Here is a 23,026-nt window from a genome sequence, read left to right on the forward strand (position 1 = left end):
TCCAGCTCCAGTCACTTGGCACCAACCCTTCCCTTCTAGGAATGGGTGAATCTGTCAATTCTGGGGTGGTGGTGGTGGTGGTTGTTATATATACCGCCCAGCAAAAGATCTCAGGGCAGTTCACAGACTACAATACAAGATAAAACACAGTAAATAATTAAACCAAAACAACAAAACAATATCTCTCCCCCACTTTTCCAGTCAAAAGTTTGGCTTTCCACAACAATTCAGGGAGATGTTGTCATTTTTGGTGGTAGTTACCCCTTTAGAAATTGCCAGTTCTTTTTTCCTGTGGGGGATGCAGGGGTACGCATACTCCTAAACATTTTGTGATTCTAAGTTTGGCCTCATTGAGGGGCAGTATTTCAATATGAGAAGGAGAATGAGAGTACCCGCAAACATTTTTTTTTTAAAGAAAAAAACCCCACTGGAAATTGCTAAATATTGGCGTTCTGCAACAGGCTTGTCAATAGGCTCATGGTGATCTGTTACTCTGGCTGAGGAATTGACTTGACAGGTCAGGGCGGCCAGAGACAAGATGAGTCTTTTATCCTTCTACAACACCTGACATACATTCAACTCCCATATAAAACCGGCCGGGATAGCTCAGTTGGTGGAGCATGGGATTATTAATCTCAGGGTTATGGGTTTGAGACCCATGTTGGGCAAAAGATTCCTGCATTACAGGGGTTTGGACTAAATGACCCTTGTGGTCCCTTGCAACTCGTATGATTCTGTGAAGATGAGCTGATCAATTCAGACAAGCTCCCCAGACCTGTGGAAACATATGGAGAGGCTTATTGGCTTAGATCAGGCATGTCCAACTCCCAAGAGGCTGTGATCTACTCCCACTAAAAAACAAAAACAAAAACTGGCAGTGATCTACCCATTGGATTGACCAAAGTTGTTAAGCTTTAATTGGGGAGGAAGATCCAACAGGATCACATGATTGACCAGGATTGACCAGGGACGCCCCATGATCGACCGGTAGATTGCGATCGCACAGCTGGACATGTCTTATGCCAGGGGTTGGCAAACATTTCCCCTGGCGGGCCGAATCGCCCGCACGAGGGAGCACATGCACCTGTGTGCGTGCGCACACACCTGCCGCTCTTTCCCCACTGGCTTTCGGAGCCATGGGGGGGGGAGGCGTCTGTGGCTTCCTATTGGCTGCAGTAGCTTCCTGCAGCCAATAGGAAGCTGTGGCTGTGTCCTGGAAGTCAGTCCCCGCGCGGAGCTAAACCGGCGCACTGTGCCAATTTAGCACCACATGGGGACTGACCAAGAGGGCGGCAAGGGCCGGGGGCCAGTTTAACGACCCCCCTCGGGCCGTATCCGGCCCGTGGGCCATAGTTTGCCTATGCATTATATACTTGTTCTAAGTAGCGCTTCTAACTTTAAAATGCTGTTATGCTTCTTTCCAAGAAGGGACAGCCTGGCTGCTATTCTTGTTTATTGTATTTTAAATTATGTTCATTACATGTGAAAAAGCAATAAAATGCTTTAAATAAAATCCTGCCAAGATCTGCCCGAACTTGCTGTGCTTTTTGCAGTTATCCTAATGTCCGCCAGATGGCAATGTCCTGCTTTTCAAGGGAAACACATTCCTCATGTGAGACCTGGTCAGTGAACTGGCTGGTTCGTGCCTGTGAAATTAACCTGTTTGCATTGCCTTTTAGATCTGGGTTGGTATGTAGAAATGCTGCACTGCAAGATGAAGTTGCGACTGGCAGGGTCTTCCTTTCAAGGTCTTAGTTTAGATCTAACAACACTCTTCTCTTGGGGTTTTCTGGCGATTGAAATTTTAGAGGAAAGCTGCAGCCAGTTAAGTTATAAGATGAATTTCTTGCCGTTTCTCAGAATCCTCCCCCCCATCTCTATCTGTTCCATTCCCTGGCCTACAATCCTTGGCTCTCTCTCACCTGCCGAACTCCCTTCCTACAAACCTGGCTTCCCAGTTCCCTGAGCTCAGTGCTACTGCATCAAATGTTCAATTGCAGAAGTGCAGTACAATTTAGACAGGTTGGATATATTACACCAATCAGCTTCATTGGACTGGCCATGTTGTGCGGATGCCTGGTTATCGTCTTCCAAAGCAACTACTCTATTCCAAACTTAAAAATTAATGCTGGTGGTCAACAAAAGAGGTTGAAAGACTGACTCAAGGCAAATCTAAAAAAAATGTAGTATAAACACTGACAACTGGGAAACACTGGCCAGCGAGCGCTCCAGTTGGAGAACAGCCTTTACCAAAGGTGTCATGGGTTTTGAAGACGCTTGAACTGAGGATGAAAGGGAGAAACGTGCTGATAGGAAGGCACGCTTGGCAAATCCACACCGTGATCAACTCCCGCCCGGGAACCAATGTCCCCACTGTGGAAGGATGTGTGGATCCAGAACTGGCCTCCACAGTCACATACAGATTCACTGTTAAGACCGTGTTTATGGAAGACAATCTTACTCGGCTACGAGGGATCTCCAAAGAAGAAAAAAGACTTACACCAATCATGGCCGGACTGCACTGACTGCCAGTTAGATTCTGGGCCTAATTCAAAGTGATGGTTTTGACTTATAAAGCCTTGAATGGCTCAGCACTGCAATACTTCAAGGACTGCCTCTCTCCACATGAACCAACCTGGGCCCTGAGATCATTATCTGAGCCTCGTCTTTGTGTACCTCCTCCACAAGAGGCCCAGAGGGTGGCAACACAAGAATGGGCCTTTTTTGTGGTGGCTCCCTGTTTGTGGAATGCTCTCCCCAAGGAGTCTCGCCTGGCACCATCATGACCTATCTCTAGGCGACAGGTAGAAATGTTCCCATATAACCAGGCCTTTGGCCTTTAACTACCTGTGACCTTTTAGAAGTGGGTGGGATGTTTTTTTAATGTATTTCTTTTTCCTCTTGGTTTCAATGTGGGCTGTTTGTTTGTAAGTTGCTTTGGGTTGCTCTGGGCAAGATAATGCAACTAGCAAATTTAATAAACCAGCCAACCAACCAATGTAACATAAATCACAAAAAAATATGTTGCAGTGTGGAGGGCTGTGTTGGAAGTGCAACAGCATGGATCATTCAGTTTGTAAGTTAAGGGTTAATTCTGCTAGTGTTAAAGTCAACTAGCCAAAAGGAAGAAAGGAGGTGTTGCTTAGCAATCAGGCAGAGTCGCATGATCTTCACCGAAGATTGGGGGAGTTTTTCCTCTTTATAATTGGCTGTATATTTCCCTGCTATGTACAAGGCCTGAAATAATAAAAATGAAACCTTTCTGCCCCTTTCTCCTCAAATTAAGCGACGCTTTTGTTCAGTTTCTTTAGTAAAGTGTTATCAGGGCTCTTGACTCCACCTGTGTTATTTAAATGACTTTGTTAACAGGCTTCTGTTCAGGATTCCAGGAACTCCATTCAATTCCCCCTACCTTGGTTTTCCATCCACCACCCCATGTTGGGAGAAAGGCAGGCTGCAAAACCATTTAAAGGAAAGAAGAAGGAAAACCATCCAAATGTGATTTCTATGCAACCTTATTTTATTGAAAGTGAGAAGCAATCTCCTTTGGATCTGCAAAGTGCAGCAGAGGAGGAAAGTCAGAGGTTGACGAAGGCCCATGAAGACTGATGTTGAAGAAGGAGCATCTGGTGGCAAGGGTTGAGTTATGGCGATGCAGCTTCTTGGATTCCAAACCCTCAGCTGGGCATTCAGCCCAAAAACCTGTGTTTAGATAGGATAACAAGAACAGCAACAACAATATGACCTTTTGAACATCTTCCCAGAAAAAGAATGAAGTCAGATTAAGAAAGCCAAAGGGGGAATCGCTCCATCACTGAAAGCTGAGCTCAGTTGGTTACAGCATGGTGCTGATAAGACCAAGGTCACAGGTTCGATCCCCATATGGGACAGCTGTATATTCCTGCATTGCAGAGGGTCAGACTAGATGAGTCCCTTCAAACTCTGCAGTACTATGCTTGACCACATAGAAGGCAGCACCCATGGCATTGTGGGAGAAATGTCCCTTGCAGGTTCAATATGGAGGAGGCTCACACAAAATCCCCAATTGCTCAGACTTCATTCAGCGATGCATTACCAGACAGTCCCAAAGAGTCTGCAAGAGCATTTCTATTATGCACACTATGAAGGACAAAAATGTCATCTTAGCTTTTCCATCTTTTCCCCAACCACCTTCTGGCACCCTATTGAGATGAGATGATCAGTCGGGACAACCTCCTCAGACCCACAGAAACATCTAGAGAGATTCATTGGAATAGAGACTTTAATATGCACGATCAACTTGTTCTAAGTAATAGCTCTAATGCTAAGCTGCTGTTATGCTTTCGTCCCAGGAAATGACATAACTTTAAAGTATGTTAATTATGTGTGAAAATACAATAAAATATATTCTAAAAAAAATAATAGAAAAATAATTTGCCTGCATGAGGAGGTGGTACTATGCCACCATTTTGCTTTCAAACTCTTCCTATTATGGAACCAGGACAATTGCAGTGGGCATCTAAACCTCTCTTTTAAAAGCCTCGCATGGAATCTGTCCTGGTTGAGCTGAAATGCCAAGCTCTAAGGATGCCACCCTGGCAGAATTTTCTTTCTTACATTTTACAGCATCTGGTGCCATTCTTGCATATTCCAATTTGTCTCATTGGACGGCGGCAATAGCTATAATTGCAGTAACCTCCATTAAGTATGCACCTGAGGTTTTCATCAGGCACATTGGCGAAACCTACAGAAATGGAAAGAGGTAGAAATTCACCAAGAGGGAGAAAAGTTTTTCTCCATCTCTCATAACATAAGAACTCATGGACTTCCTTTTTTCTTCTTCTTTTCTTTCTTTATTTACAACATGGTCCACAACAACTCCTACATACATACATACAAACAAACAAACCCACCACCATTGACAATTTAATTATCAAAATTAAACTCCTATCACCTTACACAAAGAAAACATAAGATAAAAATAGAAGACTTCCTTTATCCTGTAAATGGCCTCCTTATTTACTTCTTGTATACTGTTTCTTTTATATGTGATTATTACAATTTTTCCTAATTATGACTTAAAAAAACCACAAAGTCTCCTGTGTACAGGTGAAACTCGAAAAATTAGAATATTGTCGAAAAGTCCATTTATGTAAGCAATTGTTTTCATTAGCTACTGGAGTTTAATATATGAGATAGACTCATGACATGCAGAGCGAGATATGTCAAGCCTTTGCTTGTTATAATTGTGATGATTATGGCATACAGCTGATGAAAACGCCAAAGTTGAAATTGTTAAGTTGGGGTTCTCACCCAGCTGTATGCCATAATCATCACAATTATAATAAAGGCTTGACATATCTCGCTTTGCATGTCATGAGTCTGTCTCATATATTAGTTTCACCTTTTAAGTTGAATTACTGAAGGAAATGAACCTTTCCACAATATTCTAATTTTTCGAGTTTCACCTGTAAATTAATCGAAACAAGTCCAGGTGTATATTTTGGGGCACTGTTTGGTAAAGTATTCTCTGCATTTCCCCCATTCTTTTTGAAATTATTGTCTAGGTCTTCCAGTGATGTTGAAGGCTAGAATGTCCTGCTGTATAGTCACAGGGCTAAACGGCCTTGGCCCAGTATACCTGAAGGAGTGTCTCCACCCCCATCATTCAGCCCGGACACTGAGGTCCAGCTCTGAGGGCCTTCTGGCGGTTCCCTCCCTGCAGGAAGTGAGATTACAGGTAACCAGGCAGAGGACCTTCTCGATAGTGGTGCCCGCCCTGTGGTACACCCTCCCATCAGATGTCAAGGAAATGAACAACTATTTTAGAAACAAAATAGAAAATTCTTTCCAGTAGCACCTTAGAGACCAACTGAGTTTGTTCTTGGTATGAGCTTTCGTGTGCATGCACACTTCTTCAGATACCAAGAACAAACTCAGTTGGTCTCTAAGGTGCTACTGGAAAGAATTTTCTATTTTGTTTGGACTATGGCAGACCAGCACGGCTACCCACCTGTAACTGGAACTATTTTAGAAGACATTTGAAGGCAGCCCTGTTTAGGGAAGTTTTTAATGACTGATGTTTTAATGTATTTTTAATCTTTGTTGGAAGCCGCCCAGGGTGGCTGGGGAAACCCAGCCAGATGGGCACGGTATAAATAATAAATTCTTCTTCTTCCTTCTACTAGCTTAATCAAAAATATGTGCATTAGGAGAAATTGGCATTAAAGTGCTGTGGAATTTTCATGAGGACATTAAAAAAAAATCAATTTGCAAGCTGATATGGAAAATTGAACTTAAGATTGGTGGGGGGAGAAACTGAAATTGACCAATTTGTCCATCCCTAATGGTCAGGGAGGATGAGCATTGGAGTCTAGCAGGACTTGGATGTCCACGTGTTCCCCATGATTCTGCTTTAGAGCTTGCATTTTTAAGTTTTCTAGCTGTTGCACAGGTCCACTTATTCCTTACCTGGAGAAGCCAGAGCTATGGTCAAGAGGGCAGAGAAGATAAGATGGAGGAGCTTCATGACTCCCTCTGTGCGCGAAACCAGCACGGCTGCAGTGGAGGAAAGTGACAACAGTGGTGGGGAAATTCAGAGTCCTTCCAAAGGTGGACATTCTCTATATTTATAAGCCTCTGGGGGAAATTGTGAAAGCTTGGGCAATCAGTTAACAAAAGATTGCAGGAAGGTTAGAAGGGGGTTGCAGGAAACCTTGAACGATCTTGGAGACTCAAAGGAAGAGGTGTTGCCAAATTTACCAGGCAAGGAAACCAGAGGCACCTCAAGGCTGTCAGTATTTTTGCAGGGTGCATTCAAACCCAGCTGCCCAGAATTCGACACACTATTCCAGGTGTGGTCTGACCAAGGCAGAATAAAGAGGTACTATTACTTCTTTTGATCTCAACACTATTAGGGCTGCCGCATGTCCAGATTCTCCCAGACATTACCGGGATTTCAAAGGTGGAATTGATTTCTGGGGGGATTTCCGAAAGGTGGCGTTTTTTCCTGGATCTTAGGCAAGTGAATAAAAAAAATAATCACTTTTTTTGGCATTTTTGTAAAAGAAAGGGCTCAACAACTTTTGAGTGGGAGACATCTTGCACTATTTACTATTGCCCACTGTACACGACCCGGGAGGTGATTTCTCACCTTACCATCCATGCAGGAAAGATGTCTTTCCCCAGCAGAGAAGGTCCTATGGTTTCTTAGCGATGCAAATGCTTCAGTGACTCTTAAAATCACCCCTTTTGCTTTGACCGTCAAGAACACCAGAAAGAAGACCCTGGGCAATATGGTTGTGAACTGTAACAGAGATTCAGAGATCTTAATACAGACAATTGTTTGTGGCACGACACACTCTTGTTTGTCTTCATTTTTTATTCAGATTTGCCATGGCCAATGGCTAGTACAATAAAGACATTTGGATTGGATGGGTTTCCTTTAAAAATTTCATCAATAAAAAAGAAGCTCAACAATTTCAAGGTCTTGCTAAAAAAAAAGGGCTTGGGGTATCCTGGTTTTTACTTTTTGAAATAAGGCAACCTTAGACAAGACCCTTCTGTTGATGCAGCCTGACACAAATTACTTAATTGGTTTATTTATTACATTGATATGCCAACCTTCAACCATAGTGGGTAGTTCACAGCAAAAATACAAGACAAAGAACATAATACATAATAAGTGGTGGACCAAAGTACAAAATGGCGGCCTCTTCCAAGGCAAATGCAGAAGCCAAGTGGACTGGTTGTTGAATCTTACTCCAGTACTGGAGAAAGGAAAGGGACTTGCACTGCACTTGAGGGCAGCTGGCTAGCGTAGCGGGTACAGGGCATGGCATGTGGCACTCGCAGCTCTGGCCAGCTCCTCTCTCTCAGCAACTGCTGCCTGAGGCAGCTGTCTTACTTTGGCTCATCATAGGGCCAGCCCTGTTGGGGAAACTCCTTTCTCACCTATACAAATTAGATGAGTTTCCTTCTGTTTTTTGCCCTCCCTCTTCCCCACTTCACACGGGTCAACTTGTTGGGGTTGCAAGAAGCTGGCTCGACCGACACAATTTATTCTCACTTAATGGATGTTCTCACTGCAATTTAAATTGTATCAGCGAGGAGCACCTGTTTCCAAGATCAAGTGGCTGTGATGGGGAAAGACCCTGAGGCTTCCACAGATACAGCTCCATTTCACAGAGATGGCATTTCATTTGCACAACATGCTGCCGCCATTTCAGTGATGGGTGAAATTTGCCAGTTTCAGTTTCTCTTTGTTTCTTATTTTCCCACTCTTAAGTTAATGTTTTTCCCCTATAATTTTTATTAAATTTATTAAATTTTCTGTTTTACATTTTAGCATATTAATTTAAACAACTTTAGAATACCAATGACTTCCCATGTGCTCTTTCCATGGTTCATTTTGCATATCACAAATCCCTGCATATTTTGCATAAACTAAACCATTCAGTATTCCATTATTACATCAATCAAAAATTATTTACGCTGTTGAATTTATCTTAATGCTGCCAAGATTTTCAAGTATACACAATTCCCCCATATATTCAATAAACATTTTCCAATCTTCTTTAAACGTATGTTCTTCTTAATAAAATAAAAAATTCCTTCCAGTAGCACCTTAGAGACCAACTAAGTTAGTTCTTGGTATGAGCTTTCGTGTGCATGCACACTTCTTCAGATACACTGAAACGGAAGTCACCAGACCCTAAAATTCTTGTTCTCTTATTGCAGGGGTGGCCAACTCCCAAGAGACTGTGATCTACTCACATAGTTAAAAACTGGCAGTGATCTACTAGCAGTTGAGTTTTTTCAGGGAGGAGGTAAAATGTCGAGCTTTTATTAGGGGAACCACAGTTTTTCAGCTTCTTTGGGGGGAGCCAATGATCTGCCAGTGATCTACTGCACATGTCCAGTGATCTACCGGTAGATCAAGATCTACCTGTAGGACATGCCTGTCTTATTGTATATGTAAGGTCTGCAAGCTGCACATATTCCATGAGTTTAAGTTGCCATTTTTCTTTAGTTGGGACCCCCTCTCCTTCTTTGGAGGTCTTTAAGCAGAGGCTTGACAGCCATCTGTCAGGAATGCTTTGATGGTGTTTCCTGCTTGACAGGGGGTTGGACTGAATGGCCCTTGTGGTCTCTTCCAACTCTAGGATTCTATGATTCTGTAATGTCTTCACCAGTTTGTGTCAGGAGTAAGCCAGCAGTAAGTTGCTAGTTGGAGTTAACTCTTTGTTAGCAAAAACACATTCTGCATAAGGGTGTCAGGCCTAATGAGCATAGCAACTCATCTCCAGTAGGTCATGCCCCAATGAAGCAGTTGCTGAGACTGAAGGTCCCCAACTCCCCACAGCTGCCTAAGTCCTTTGCTCTCCAGGGTTTCCCCCCAAGCAATCAGAGACTGTGCCTGTGCATCGCCAACCTCTCCTCTGCTGTTTCCATGCCTCTTCTGGTTCTGGGAGACAAGTGGGGAGGGGAACTTGTCAAAGCTGGAGAGACAGATACCCATGGCTCTTCACCAGCCTCTTGGTCTCCCTCCTCTCCTACTTCAGCTTCTGCCTCTGATTCTCTCACACAGACCTTTCAGCTTCTGTCACCTCCTCTTCCCACTCTGCTCCCTCTTCTCCCTCTGACCACTCATCGTTGTCCCTGGGCTCTGAGCCTTCTTCCCTTGGGGGTCCCCCAGTTAGTTCCTCCCACCATGCCATGACATCTGCATTATAAAAAATAGCCATCATGATAATTGTGCTTTGCCTTTGCTTCAGCATTTAAGCATTGCAACTTAAACTCACTCCACTAGGTGCCCCCCTTTCCTTGTAAAATACTCATCTCCTTCCAGAATGAAGGGAATTTGAATAGGGGAGGGAAAACATTTGCTTTAAGTCTTCACAGTGGGGGATATCTGAACAGACAAGCTGGAAAGCATCCTGAATCAATGGAGACTGAGTGCTAGCAGCATCTACGTAGCCCACATGGAGTCTTAGATCTGTTGCAGATTTATTTTTCTGTTCCTGGAAAGCACTTCTTGATAAACTGGTTTCATTCTGAACATAATGGCTCTGCATTACCTCATGGTTTGGCCATTGGAAAACAGAGGGAAAGAGTTCTGGAAATGGGTGTATGGGTGTATATATTCACACCTGCCCAAGGGTGTTGGGGTTAGGCTTATACCAATTTCACAAGTCTGTTCGTCTATTTTGGTGATCTTGGTTGGAGGGGAGTTTGTAGCCTCTGCCTGCCCCTCCTTGGGTAATGGTATCCTGCTCAAAGGACATGGCAGAGGGGGCAAGCTCAAAATAGATGGAAATCCAGACAATAAGGGCTGTGAGATAAAGACTGTAGTTTAGTGGTGGAGCACCTGCATTATAGGCAGAAGATCCCAGGTTCAATCCCCAGCATCTCCAGTGAGGGCTGGGAGAGTACCCTGTTTGAAACCCTGGAGAGCTGCTGCCAGTCAGTGCAGGCAATACTGAACTAGATGGACCAATGGTCTGATGGGAAATGGTCCGACTTGCTGTATAACACACCTTCCAGTGTCCCTATGTGAGGAATGTGCTAAGCAGGGTTTGCTTTCTCTAGTTCAGGGGTTGAGGTTTGGAAGAAACAGCTTGTTCCGCTCAGCAACTCCTGCAAGTGACCCACCTTTGACTTATGGGAGAGAACAGATGAGATAGGCAGGAAATATAGTTTGGCAAGGCTATGTTTTCTGAAACGGTGGGAAGCTGCTGCCAACCACTGCAGACAATATTGAGCTAATGGGTCAGTGGCTTGACTTGTTATAAGGAATCTTCCTAACTTCCTTTGTAAAGATTGTGCTAAGCCAGGTTTGCTTTTGCTGGTATAGGGATAGAAGGTTTGGATGAAACAGGTGTGAGTCGGAGGAAGCATAGTTTGGCAAGGCTGTGTTTCCTGGTGCTGTCTAGCATTGCCCCCATAGTGCTATGGAAAGATGAATGCACCTAGTTGCAAAATAACTGAGATCATATAATAATGAGTTCTGTGTCTTCTTCATTTTGAAAAAAAAGCAGCTCTAAAACAGTACAATATGCACCTGAAGGTCTACAATCAGAGCATAACCTGGTCAATTCTCCTAGGCCTAGGGTAGGCAATGTGATGCCCTCTAAATGCTGTAGGACCTCAACTCCAATTAGACCCCTGAAAGCCTGGCCAATGGGCAGGGTTGTTGGGAGTTGTAGTCCAACAATTTCTACCACATTTCCTACTCCGGCTCCAGGCGTTTGTGAACTGGAATTTATGGAGCAGAGCAGCAAAAGTACCCAGTCAAATGAACGGGATCAAACATGAGAGAAGAAAAAATGTAGTTCTCAGCATTTCAGTGTGAAATTTTCCTAATACACTCTTTTTGCCAGATGCATAGATTTTTGCAAAGCAATTTCCTCTGATATAATACATATTGGCACGTGATTTTCACTGATAAATGCATTTTCATGCACACTAGATTGCAGTATGTGCATTTTGGGTATGTGTTTTTCCCAGCTGGAAAACAGCAGTGCAAAATTCAGAGCAGTGTGAATTTCAAAGGATGACTGTGGTTTGGTCCACGCATTGTTCTGATGAGTGCATGTTAGGCAGTTTCACCCCTGAATGCAAACAGAATCCCCCTTCTCCCCCTTGCAACTGAGGAGATGCAAAATAAGCCACTTCATGAGATATGTGCAGATTTGCTTCCTTTATGCAGGCTGCAAGTCTGAGCTGTCCTTGGCACAGAAGAGAAGTGTCTTTGCTAGAACAGCCTGTACATATCTCCCCTGTTCATTCAGCCAAAAAGTTGTCTATGTTCTGGAGATTATGGGGACTAGGGTAAGGTGGGCGAAGCAGTCATTTTTACAAAAGGTAGAAACTGTTTGTTTTTCACAGATAGGAAACGTCCTTCTCCCTTTATGGAAATTAGCACACACCACTGGTTCATATGCCCAACTGCATTGCTTTTATTAGAAGAGGAAAATGCAAGATTTTTGTTAGAGAAGGTGTTCTTTCCCCTTGGGGAAGGTTGACTAGCTGACAAGCTCAAATGCACAAGGCCTCTGGGAGTGGCGATGAAGAAAGAACCCGAGTCACAGGAAAATTGCCTCAGGATTCAGAAACGTCCGAATCTTCTCCTGGGTGGATAATCGACGCCTACCCTAAGGGAACAGTTAAACGGGATGAAGGTATTCTGAAATATGAGAGGTTAGGATTCCCCCGCCCCCCGCAATATGATAGGCATGCTGCTGGCGAAGAGGGAGGGAGCCAGCTTACCAAAAGCAGCAGAAGATCTGGGACGGATCCTGGGGACATGGTCCCCACAACTTTTCCTCCCTGTAACACTCCTTAAGATTTCTGCATACGCCATCTGCACATTTTTCACGCCTGGCCTGGTTAGACCCTGGGAGTGTTAAAAACAAACAAACAAGAGGAACACTGGGATTAAGGGCAGGCCTTCCCAAGCTGAAACACTGTTCCAATGTTGTCATGGAATCACAGAGCGGTAGAGTTGAAAGGGGAGCCCCAAGGCTCATCTAGTCCAACCCCCTGCCAATGCAGACTCCTGCATTCAGTCTGGAAACCAGGCCTTATGAGGAAGGGTTGAGGATGTTGGGCATGTTTAGCCTGGAGAAGATAAGTCTGAGAAACAATACAGTGTCCAAATCTCTAAAGGTCTGCCCCATGGAAAATGAAGCAAGCTTGCTTTTTCGTACCCTGGGTGGTAGGACTCGAACCAACGGCTTCAAGTTACAAGAAAGGAAACTCTGGGTGAGCATTAGGAAGAACTTTCTCATGGTAGGAGCTGTTCTGCAGTGGAACGACTCCCTCAAAATGTGGTGGACTCCCCTTCAGTGAAGGTTTCTAAACCGAGGTTGGATGGCCTTCAGCATTGCTGCAGGATGGACTTAGATGACTCTTGCGGCTACTTTCCAACTCTATGAATATATTTCTAGGACAATGCAATCAAAACAGCAAAGAATTCCCCCCAGCCCACAGGGTGGATGTTTCCTGCTCTCCCACCTGTAGGCTGAAGACGGGTGGCCCCCAAACATCTCACCTGGCAGTAGAAGGACGATAACAAAAGACAGAAGGAAGGTAATCTTCATGGCTGAATCTCAGAGCTTGCGGAGCCTGACTGTTTCCAGAAAATGGGGAAGAGAGGGAATGACGAAGGAGGAGTATTGTGGGAGAACGTCAGGTGGCTTTTTGCGTATGTCCAGCTGGGAACAGCAGCACTGAAATCTGAGCACGTGTGTGGGGGTTTGCAAAACAATGTTCCCACTCCTTAAGAGGAGTGTTGTTCAGGGCTTCATCCAGGCTGGAACAAGAGAGTTACAGTGTTGCTCAGACCTTGTTCTCTGTGGCGTTTCAGCAATTGGTGCGGGTTGTGTGTGCGCGCAGTGCTGGATTTATGTATAAGCTTAACAGGCTATAGATTAGGGCCCCACTCTCTTGCGGACCCCCAAATAATTCAAAGGAGAAAACCCTGGATGTACATTTCCAAAATATAAGATAAAAAACAAATAAAATAAAACCTCCGTAAGCCACAGTGCGATGTGTTGTGTTGGCTCCTGTGATGTAAATAATGGGCCCTGCCTGTTCGTCTGCTCCCTAAAATACCACTGGTTTGCTCATTTCTATATATAGGGTGCCTACATTCTGCATGGACTTGTTGCATAGCAACATGTGCAAATCACTTTAGATACCTATTAGGTCCATAAATTGCCACATAGCATATATTCAACACAAACAAGCAACAGTTTGTTGTTGACAAAGGACAGCTTTCCAGGTCATGTTGCCAGCACAACTAAACCACTTCTGGTGCAATGGAACACCATGACGGACGCCAGAGTGCATGGAAACGTCGTTTACCTTCCCGTCACAGTTGTTGTTGTTCAATCGTTCAGTCGTGTCCGACTCTTCGTGACCCCATGGACCAGAGCACGCCAGGCACGCCTATCCTTCACTGCCTCTCGCAGTTTGGCCAAACTCATGTTAGTAGCTTCAAGAACACTGTCCAACCATCTCATCCTCTGTCGTCCCCTTCTCCTTGTGCCCTCCATCTTTCCCAACATCAGGGTCTTTTCTAGGGATTCTTCTCTTCTCATGAGGTGGCCAAAGTACTGGAGCCTCAACTTCAGGATCTGTCCTTCTAGTGAGTACTCAGGGCTGATTTCTTTGAGAATGGATAGGTTTGATCTTCTTGCAGTCCATGGGACTCTCAAGAGTCTCCTCCAGCACCATAATTCAAAAGCATCAATTCTACGGCGATCAGCCTTCCTTATGGTCCAGCTCTCACTTCCATACATTACTATTGGGAAAACCATAGCTTTAACTATACGGACCTTTGTCGGCAAGGTGATGTCTTTGCTTTTTAAGATGCTGTCTAGGTTTGTCATTGCTTTTCTCCCAAGAAGCAGGCGTCTTCTAATTTCGTGACTGCTGTCACCATCTGCAGTGATCATGGAACCCAAGAAAGTGAAATCTCTCACTGCCTCCATTTCTTCCCCTTCTATTTGCCAGGAGGTGATGGGACCAGTGGCCATGATCTTAGTTTTTTTGATGTTGAGCTTCAGACCATATTTTGCGCTCTCTTCTTTCACCCTCATTAAAAGGTTTTTCAATTCTTCCTCACTTTCTGCCATCAAGGTAGTATCATCAGCATATCTGAGGTTGTTGATATTTTTTCCGGCAATCTTAATTCCGGTTGGGGATTCATCCAGTCCAGCCTTTCGCATGATGTATTCTGCATATAAGTTAAATAAGCAGGGAGACAATATACAGCCTTGTCGTACTCCTTTCCCAATTTTGAACCAATCAGTTGTTCCATATCCAGTTCTAACTGTAGCTTCTTGTCCCACATAGAGATTTCTCAGGAGGCAAATGAGGTGATCCGGCACTCCCATTTCTTTAAGAACTTGCCATAGTTTGCTGTGGTCGACACAGTCAAATGCTTTTGCATAATCAATGAAGCAGAAGTAGATGTTTTTCTGGAACTCTCTCCCGTCACAGTAGTACCTATTTATCTACTTGCATTGGTGTGCTTTCGAGCTGCTATGTTGGCAGGAGCTGGGACGGAGCAACGGGAGCTCACCCCGCCACGGGGATTTGGACTGCCCACTTTCTGATGGGCAAGCCCACGAGTCTCAGTGGTTTAGACCACAGCATGTTGAGAACAAGTATGATTGATTCTGGACTGAGAAAAATGACACCTTTGTGCTGCAAATGGGTTAATGAATATGCACTCTGCTTGTTTGTGGGGCCATGAAAGAAAGTGATCCCATCAAATGATAACTTCACATAGGACACATTGCATTTTTATGCTTTTAACTGTTGGAAGAATTACTGCTTAAATTAGATGGGTGGGTGGAGTGGATGATAAAGAAGAAGAGTTTGGATTTGATATCCTGCTTTATCACTATCCGAAGGAGTCTCAAAGCGGCTAACATTCTCCTTTCCCTTCCTCCCCCACAACAAACACTCTGTGAGGTGAGTGAGGCTGAGAGATTTCAAAGATAGAATCATAGAATCATAGAGTTGGAAGAGACCACAAGGGCCATCCAGTCCAACCCCCTGCCAAGCAGGAAACACCATCAAAGCATGCCTGACAGATGGCTGTCAAGCCTCTGCTTAAAGACCTCCAAAGAAGGAGACTCCACCACACTCCTTGGCAGCAAATTCCACTGTCGAACAGCTCTTACTGTCAGGAAGTTCTTCCTAATGTTTAGGTGGAATCTTCTTTCTTGTAGTTTGAATCCATTGCCCCGTGTCCACTTCTCTGGTGCAGCAGAAAACAACCTTTCGCCCTCCTCTATATGACATCCTTTTATATATTTGAACATGGCTATCAGTTCACCCCTTAACCTTCTCTTCTCCAGGCTAAACATACCCAGCTCCCTAAGCCGTTCCTCATAAGGCATCGTTTCCAGGCCTTTGACCATTTTGGTTGCCCTCCTCTGGACACGTTCCAGCTTGTCAGTATCCTTCTTGAACTGCGGTGCCCAGAACTGGACACAGTATTCCAGGTGAGGTCTGACCAGAGCAGAATATAGTGGTACTATTACTTCCCTTGATCTAGATGCTATACTCCTATTGATGCAGCCCAGAATTGCATTGGCTTTTTTAGCTGCTGCATCACACTGTTGACTCATGTAAGGTTTATGGTCTACCAAGACTCCTAGATCCTTTTCACATGTACTGCTCTCAAGCCAGGTGTCACCCATCCTGTATTTGTGTCTTTCATTTTTTTTGCCCAAGTGTAGTACTTTACATTTCTCCCTGTTAAAATTCATCTTGTTTGCTTTGGCCCAGTTCTCTAGTCTGTTAAGGTCATTTTGAAGTGTGATCCTGTCCTCTGGGGTATTAGCCACCCCTCCTAATTTGGTGTCATCTGCAAACTTGATCAGGATACCCTCAAGCCCATCATCCAAGTCATTGATGAAGATGTTGAATAAGACTGGGCCCAAGACAGAACCCTGTGGCACCCCACTAGTCACTTCTCTCCAGGATGAAGAGGAGCCAAGATGTGTGACTAGCCCAAGGTTGGGCAGCTGCATGTGGAGGAGCGGAGACGTAAACCCGGTTCACTAGATTATGAGTCTACCGCTCTTCACCACATTGGCTCTCCACTGGAAGAGAGGGCAGGGGAAATACCTCCACTCTAATCAGAGTTGAACAGAGTTTGCATCTATCTGTCTTGGAAGACAATGGAGGAGTGTGCCTTTGTGAGTGAAGTCAGGCTGTTGGACAGTTTCATCACCTGCTGTGGCTGTGGAGACTGTTGCAGGAGAGACATGTTTTGTTGCAGCTGGGGCAGATGAAGGTGTCCGGTTGTGCAACTGCAGATGCACCACGGTGTTTCTTCTCTCTGCGCCGGAACTCCCTGGGATCTCGGTACCGCTTAGCAGAGGTTGGGGGTTGGGGGTAACAATATTGCTGATGAGCTGAGCATTCCCGATGTGTCAGGACAGGTGGGGTGGGAAGGGAGAACATTCTGTACTTTAAGCAAGAGCTTTCTACATGCATCCGTTGGAAGGTGTTGAAACCTTGGAGTGACACAACTATACCTTTGTGTTTCAGTACCCTGAGGTAGAAAACTCCAATCCATGCTTGGAAAACAAAGAACAGGTTTTGAAACTGCAGAGACCAGAGTTGAGTACATGCAAAGAGGCAGGACTGTCCTTTTGCAGAAAGCTGTCTAACGAATTTTAGAAAGTCGGTTTCTGCAGGGAAACAAGAAACAGTCACAAACCCCCTGAAATAGTATTTCATAAGGCAAAAGCATACGCAATCACTTAGGGCTGTCACAGCCAGGTTTTGTCCATCAAAAACGGCGTCCGGGTGGAATGTTAGAAAATGGGTTAAGATGTCTGGGGAAACCCAGGAGTATCGGAAGTGTTGTTTTTTTGTGAACTTCTGAAAAGATAGCTAAAGCACTTTGCAGAAAAATACTTTTGTGTCGGGATTTTCGCTTCTTGAGATATGGCAACCCTACAATCATTAGAAATCATCAGATGAAACAAAATAAAATAAAAAACTCCTTCCAGTAGCACCTTAGAGACCAACTAAGTTTGTTCTTGGTATGAGCTTTCGTGTGCATGCACACTTCTTCAGATACACACTGAACTAAATCATCAGATGGTTAACATAAAGTATATGAAGTCCTTAGCTTCTTGGGACCGGTATACTTGAAGGATAATCTTTCTTGCACATGCACACTTGTGCATTTTGATCTGCCGAAGCTGCTCTTTACTTGTAAGTAATCATTCTTTCAGCAGGGCAGCTCCTACACTCTCGAGTTCCCCGCCTATTTATGATTCCTTGAAAGTGCAGAATGACTATTCTGTTGCAATTGTCACATTGCCATTTCCATAGATCAAAACAGCCAAGTGGGCATATGTGGAGCAAAGGTGGTCCTTCAAGCAAACTGTTCTGAAGAGGTTAAGGGAATAATAATAATAATAATAATAATAATAATAATAATAATAATAATTTCATTATTTGTAGCTTGTCCATCTGACTGCAAAAGTGCAGGTCCATTTAAATGTATGCAACTCTGGTCTCTGCAACTTCAAACCCTGCTCTTTGTTTTCTAAGCATGGACTTTCCCATTTTGTGCCTCAAATGTACTGAAAAGAAAGGTTTGCTATGTCGTTCTGAGCTTAAGTACAGAAAGTACAGCACACACACACACACACACACACACACACACACACACACACAGAGAGAGCTTCCTTTTAGGGAGCTTTTGACACTTGTCATGGCAGAAGGGGCAAGCTCAAAATAGATGAAAATCCAGAAAATAAGGGCTGTGAGAGAAGGGCTATAGCTTAGTGTTGGAGCACCTGCATCATAGGCAGAAGATCCTAGGTTCAATCCCCAGCATCTCCAGTGAGGGCTGGGAGAATACCCTGCTTGAAACCCTGAAACCCTGGAGAGCTGCTGCCAGTCAGTGCAGGCAATACTGAACTAGATGGACCAATGGTTTGATGGAAAATGGTCTGACTAGCTATAATACACCTTCCAGTGTCCCTGTGTGAGGAATATGCTAAGCATATACAAGAATAGGCAGACCAACACGGCTACCTACCTGTAACTGATGCTAAGCTTTCTCTAGTTCAGGTGTCGAGGTTTGGAAGAAACAGCTTGTTCTGCCCAGCGACTCCTGCAGGTGACCCCCCCCCTTGACTTATGGGAGAGAATGGATGCGATGGGCAGGAAATAAAATTTGGCAAGGCTGTTTTCTGGTACTGTCTAGCCTTGCCCCCAAAGTGCTATGGAAAGATGAATGCTCATAGTTGGAAAGTAACTGAGATCATATAATAACGAGTTGTTCTTCTTCATTTTGAAAAAAAAGCTCTAAACCAGCACATATGTGCACATCAGGCAGAACAACAGAAAAAGTAACTGCCAAACCCCTCCATCTAACCCTTTAGAGAATATGGGCACACATAGCACACATAGCCACTAGAGGTCCTGCCATCTCTGTCAAAAATCTCTCTGCAGAGTTTGTTGCTAATTTTGCAATACGTGCAGTAACTCAGCACTCCGTTTTCGGAATGCGGAAGCGCCCATAAGGAAGGCTCTGTGCACTTTGTGCTTGAAGACAGCGGATGGATTTATGCATGGATTCTCTCCCCTGCATAAATAGTGGTGACTGAGGAAACATTCAATGCAATTATTGCATCGTTCTGCCTCGCTTTTGTTAGAGGAGTCAATTATACATGGCACTGAAGCCTTGCTTTTGGGCAAGGCAACTTTCAGTGGGTGTTGCCCACATGCTCTCAACTATATCTTCGTGATTGCTTAGCATCCTGGGCTGACAAAAATTATATTTACAATTAAAGCACAGTTCAGATAGTGAGAAATATTCTAACAGAATAAAACAACCTGCGAGGGAGTATCTCACCAATACTTTGACTAATGTTTAATTGACCCGCAGCCTAAAATGGTCTTTTTTTTTTAAAAAAAAAAAAATCAAATCACCCCAAATGTTAAAATAAGATTTTATTGGGAGAAAGGAAGCAGGTTGCAAGGAATCCATTGATGTGCACGGGGTAATGCCTAGGAATTTTCAGCAGATGTCTTCATCTTATCTGGATGCAGTTCAGAAATCCATAGCGTAACCTTCAGAAACAGCAATAATCTTATTACTTATAGCCCACCCATCTGGCTGGGTTGCCCCAGCTGCTCTGGGCAGCTTCCAACCCAAATAAAAACATAATAAAACATCAAACGTTAAAAATTCCCAATACAGGGAAAGAGAACCAAGAGAGGCTCTCAGTTCCTTTGTTTTTGAAGCAAGAGAGAATATATCCATTTTAAAATTTAATTTATATCCTGTGTCTTCCTCCATGGGTGGATGAAGGGCACAGAGAAGAGGATAACAGGGACCCCAGACACACCAAGAATTTAAAGCACTACGATGCTATTTCAAACAGCCATGGCTTTCTCCGGAGCATTTTGGGAGCTGTAGTTTCTTCAGGGTGCTGGCAATAGCTAGATGTCTCCTATTCTTCTCCACAGAGCTATGGTTCCTGGAATGGCTTAACAACCAATTCCTGTCCCCAGGGAACTCTGGGAACTGCAGCTCAGTGAGGGAAAGAGGGGTCCCCGCACACCACTCAGCTCCCTCAAGAAACTACAGCTCCTAGAATAAATTGGGGGAAGCCATGCCTGTTTCCCGGACACGGGTGGCTCTGTGGGTTAAACCACAGAGCCTAGGGCTTGCTGATCAGAAGGTTGGTGGTTTGAATCCCCGAAACGGGATGAGTTCCCATTGTTCAGTCCCAGCTCCTGCCCACCTAGCAGTTCGAAAGCATGTCAAAGTGCAAGTAGATAAATAGGTACTGCTCTGGCGGGAAGGAAAACGGTGTTTCCGTGTGCTGCTCTGGTTCGCCTGAAGCGGCTTTGTCATGCTGGCCACCTGACCCGGAAGCTGTATGCCGGCTCCCTCGGCCAGTAACACGAGATGAGCGCCACAACCTCAGAGTCGGACACGACTGGACCTAATGGTCAGGGGTCCCTTTATGCATGTTTCAAATGGTATCCTAGTACTTTAAATGGATGGCATGAATGTGGCCTTGGGGGGGGGGGAGCGACATGTATTAAATTGCAATCTCTTCTGAAACAATCCTTTGGGGCAGGAGGAACCAGTGGATCTGTTTGCATAAAGAGGCTTCCAGGTTGAATCCCCAGCATCTCCAGGCAGGGGTCTGGGAATTTTCCCAGCCTGAAACCTTGGGGAGTTGCTGCCAGCCTGTCCGGAGAATATTGAGCTAATGGGTCAGTTTCCTGATTTGTTATAAGGCAGCTTCCTAGGTTCCTGTGTAAGGATTGTGCTAAGCAGGGTTTGCTTTCGCTGGTATAGGGATAGAGGGTTTGGATGAAACAGGCGTGAGTCATAGGAAGCATAGTGTGATGGCCTGGGAGTCAGACTCTGATGCTGAACCTGAGGGATCCCAGCCTGCACAGGATTCCCCGCCTCCAGAACCAGCTGAGCCGGGGCCAGGGCTTGAGCCTGAAGGATCCCCACCTGTGCTGGATCCCCAGGTGCAGGCATCAGCAGAGTCTGCTCTGGCTCCTGATGGGAGGGAGGACCCATTGCCTGCAGGTGCTCCACTCCCAGCCTCTTCAGAGGAAGCTGAGGCATCCCCTGGGTCCAGTAACCCACCAGCCTCTCCTGAGCTACAGAGGCTCAGGGCAGAGAGGCGAAGGGAGTTAAGTGTCTGCAGGAGGAGTGCTCGCCTCCAGGCCCGGAGGAGAGGCGAGTCTCCAGAGGATCGGGGCGGCCCTAAGCATAGGGCCAGATAAAAGCCAGCCAGACCCAGCCCAAGTTGCGTGAGCAGCATAGTTGCAAGCGTGTGCTCAACCTGCAACCTTGTGCCTGAACCTGCCTTGGACCTTGACCTGCTCCCTGCCTCGCTCCCCGCCGGACTGACCTCCTTTGGACCCCTAGACCCAGGACTGGACTTGGACCTCGCTTCATGGACAAACCCTTGGGGCCAGCACAGTTTGCTCACGCCACACCCGCACTCCCCCTTCGCTGGGGTGCGTTCGGGAGGAACTAATAGCCATGGCTGACCAGGCGGCTGCGCTGGTGGCATTGGCCCAGGAGAACCAGGCCTTGACCCACACCGTGCAGCAGCTAAGCAATGTGGTTACGGCGCTTCAGCAGCGTTTGGATGCCTTACCGGCTCCTGGGGCCGCCGCCCCAGCTCCTGGCAAGTACCCAGTGGCCCTGCCAGAGAAATTTGATGGGTCCCCAGCCAGCTTTCCCATGTTTCTCGCCCAGGCCAAGCTGTATATTCAGGGGCGAGCTCGGGATTTCCCCGACGACCGCACCAAGGTGCACTTCCTGATCAGCTTGCTGAAGGACCAGGCGGCCAAGTGGGCGTTGCCGCTGCTCCGGCAAGACTCCCCCTTGCTGACAGACTATACGGGGTTTTGCAATCTTCTGGAAACCACGTTTGCCAACCCTCAGAAGGGGAGTCAAGCCAATCGGGCAATTCGGCGGTTGAAACAGGGCAAGTCCACAGTGGCCATCTACGCCACAGAATTTCGGCTGCTGGCGCAGGACTTGACCTGGAACGACTCTGCACTGCGGGACCAGTATCTCGAGGGACTTTCAGACGAGGTACTGGATCAGCTGGCCACGTTGGATCGCCCTGCCACACTGGATGCCCTCATCCAACGGAGTCTGCAGATAGATGATCGGTTGGAGGACCGTCGGCAGGCCCGGGGCCGCCGGCACTCCGGGCTCCCAGCGCCGGTGCTTCCCTGCAGTTCCGTGGCCAGAGCTGAGTCATTGGAGGAGCCGATGCAGCTCGGGGCAGCGCGGCCTTGCCTCTCCCCCTCGGAAAAGACTCGGCGTCGGGAGGGGAACCTGTGTCTCTACTGCGGTGGGAGTGGACACTACGCCCGAACCTGCCCTGAGAAACGCCAGCCGCAGGTGAAACGGCCAACCCCAGTAGCCGATGGCCCAGGCTACCTGGGGCCCCAAGCATCGCATGATGGGCCCTCACCAGTGGAATTGCAACACCTCATGATACCGGTGCGTCTATACCCCCCCGGTGGGCCCTGGATTCTCACCCACGCTCTGGTGGATTCGGGGGCAACCCGCTCCTATATGGACTCTGCCTTCGCCACTCAGCATCAGGTGCCGCTTCAGAACAAGCCGGAACCAGTACAGGTGGAGGCAATTGACGGACGGCTCCTACGCTCGGGCGTGGTTACTCGGGAGACCCAGCCCTTGGTCCTGTGCTACCAGCAGCACCGGGAGATACGAACCCTGGACATTGCCACCATGCCCCGGTTTCCCCTGGTGCTTGGGATGGACTGGCTGGAGTCGCACAATGTTCAGATCGACTGGGTCAATCGGACTGTACGCTTCCCAGACCCGGGTTCCCATGCTCAGTCCGAGTTAGTAGCAGCTGCCCCCATGGGGCAGGCTGTGTCAACGCTCCCTGCCGTGTACCAGGACTATTTAGACGTGTTCGAGGAACAGGGAGCAGACCAGCTGCCACCTCATCGGTCCTTCGACTGCGGCATA

At 46.1% G+C, this 23,026-nt stretch overlaps 2 long non-coding RNA genes across 2 annotated transcripts; both read right to left on the minus strand.

Moving 5' to 3' along the window:
• Window positions 1–3,497: 3,497 nt before the first annotated feature.
• Window positions 3,498–6,564, minus strand: LOC117044734. The gene is made up of 3 exons (XR_004426325.1): window positions 6,451–6,564; window positions 4,597–4,723; window positions 3,498–3,702 (listed from the first exon to the last, which is right to left on the minus strand). It is a non-coding gene; the product is annotated as an uncharacterized LOC117044734 (long non-coding RNA).
• Window positions 6,565–11,915: 5,351 nt separating this feature from the next.
• On the minus strand, window positions 11,916–12,374 carry LOC117044735. The gene is made up of 2 exons (XR_004426326.1): window positions 12,250–12,374; window positions 11,916–12,134 (listed from the first exon to the last, which is right to left on the minus strand). It is a non-coding gene; the product is annotated as an uncharacterized LOC117044735 (long non-coding RNA).
• Between the last annotated feature and the right edge of the window lie 10,652 nt (window positions 12,375–23,026).

Source organism: Lacerta agilis, chromosome 3 (genome assembly GCF_009819535.1).
Source record: "Lacerta agilis isolate rLacAgi1 chromosome 3, rLacAgi1.pri, whole genome shotgun sequence".
Classification (NCBI taxonomy): domain Eukaryota; kingdom Metazoa; phylum Chordata; class Lepidosauria; order Squamata; family Lacertidae; genus Lacerta; species Lacerta agilis.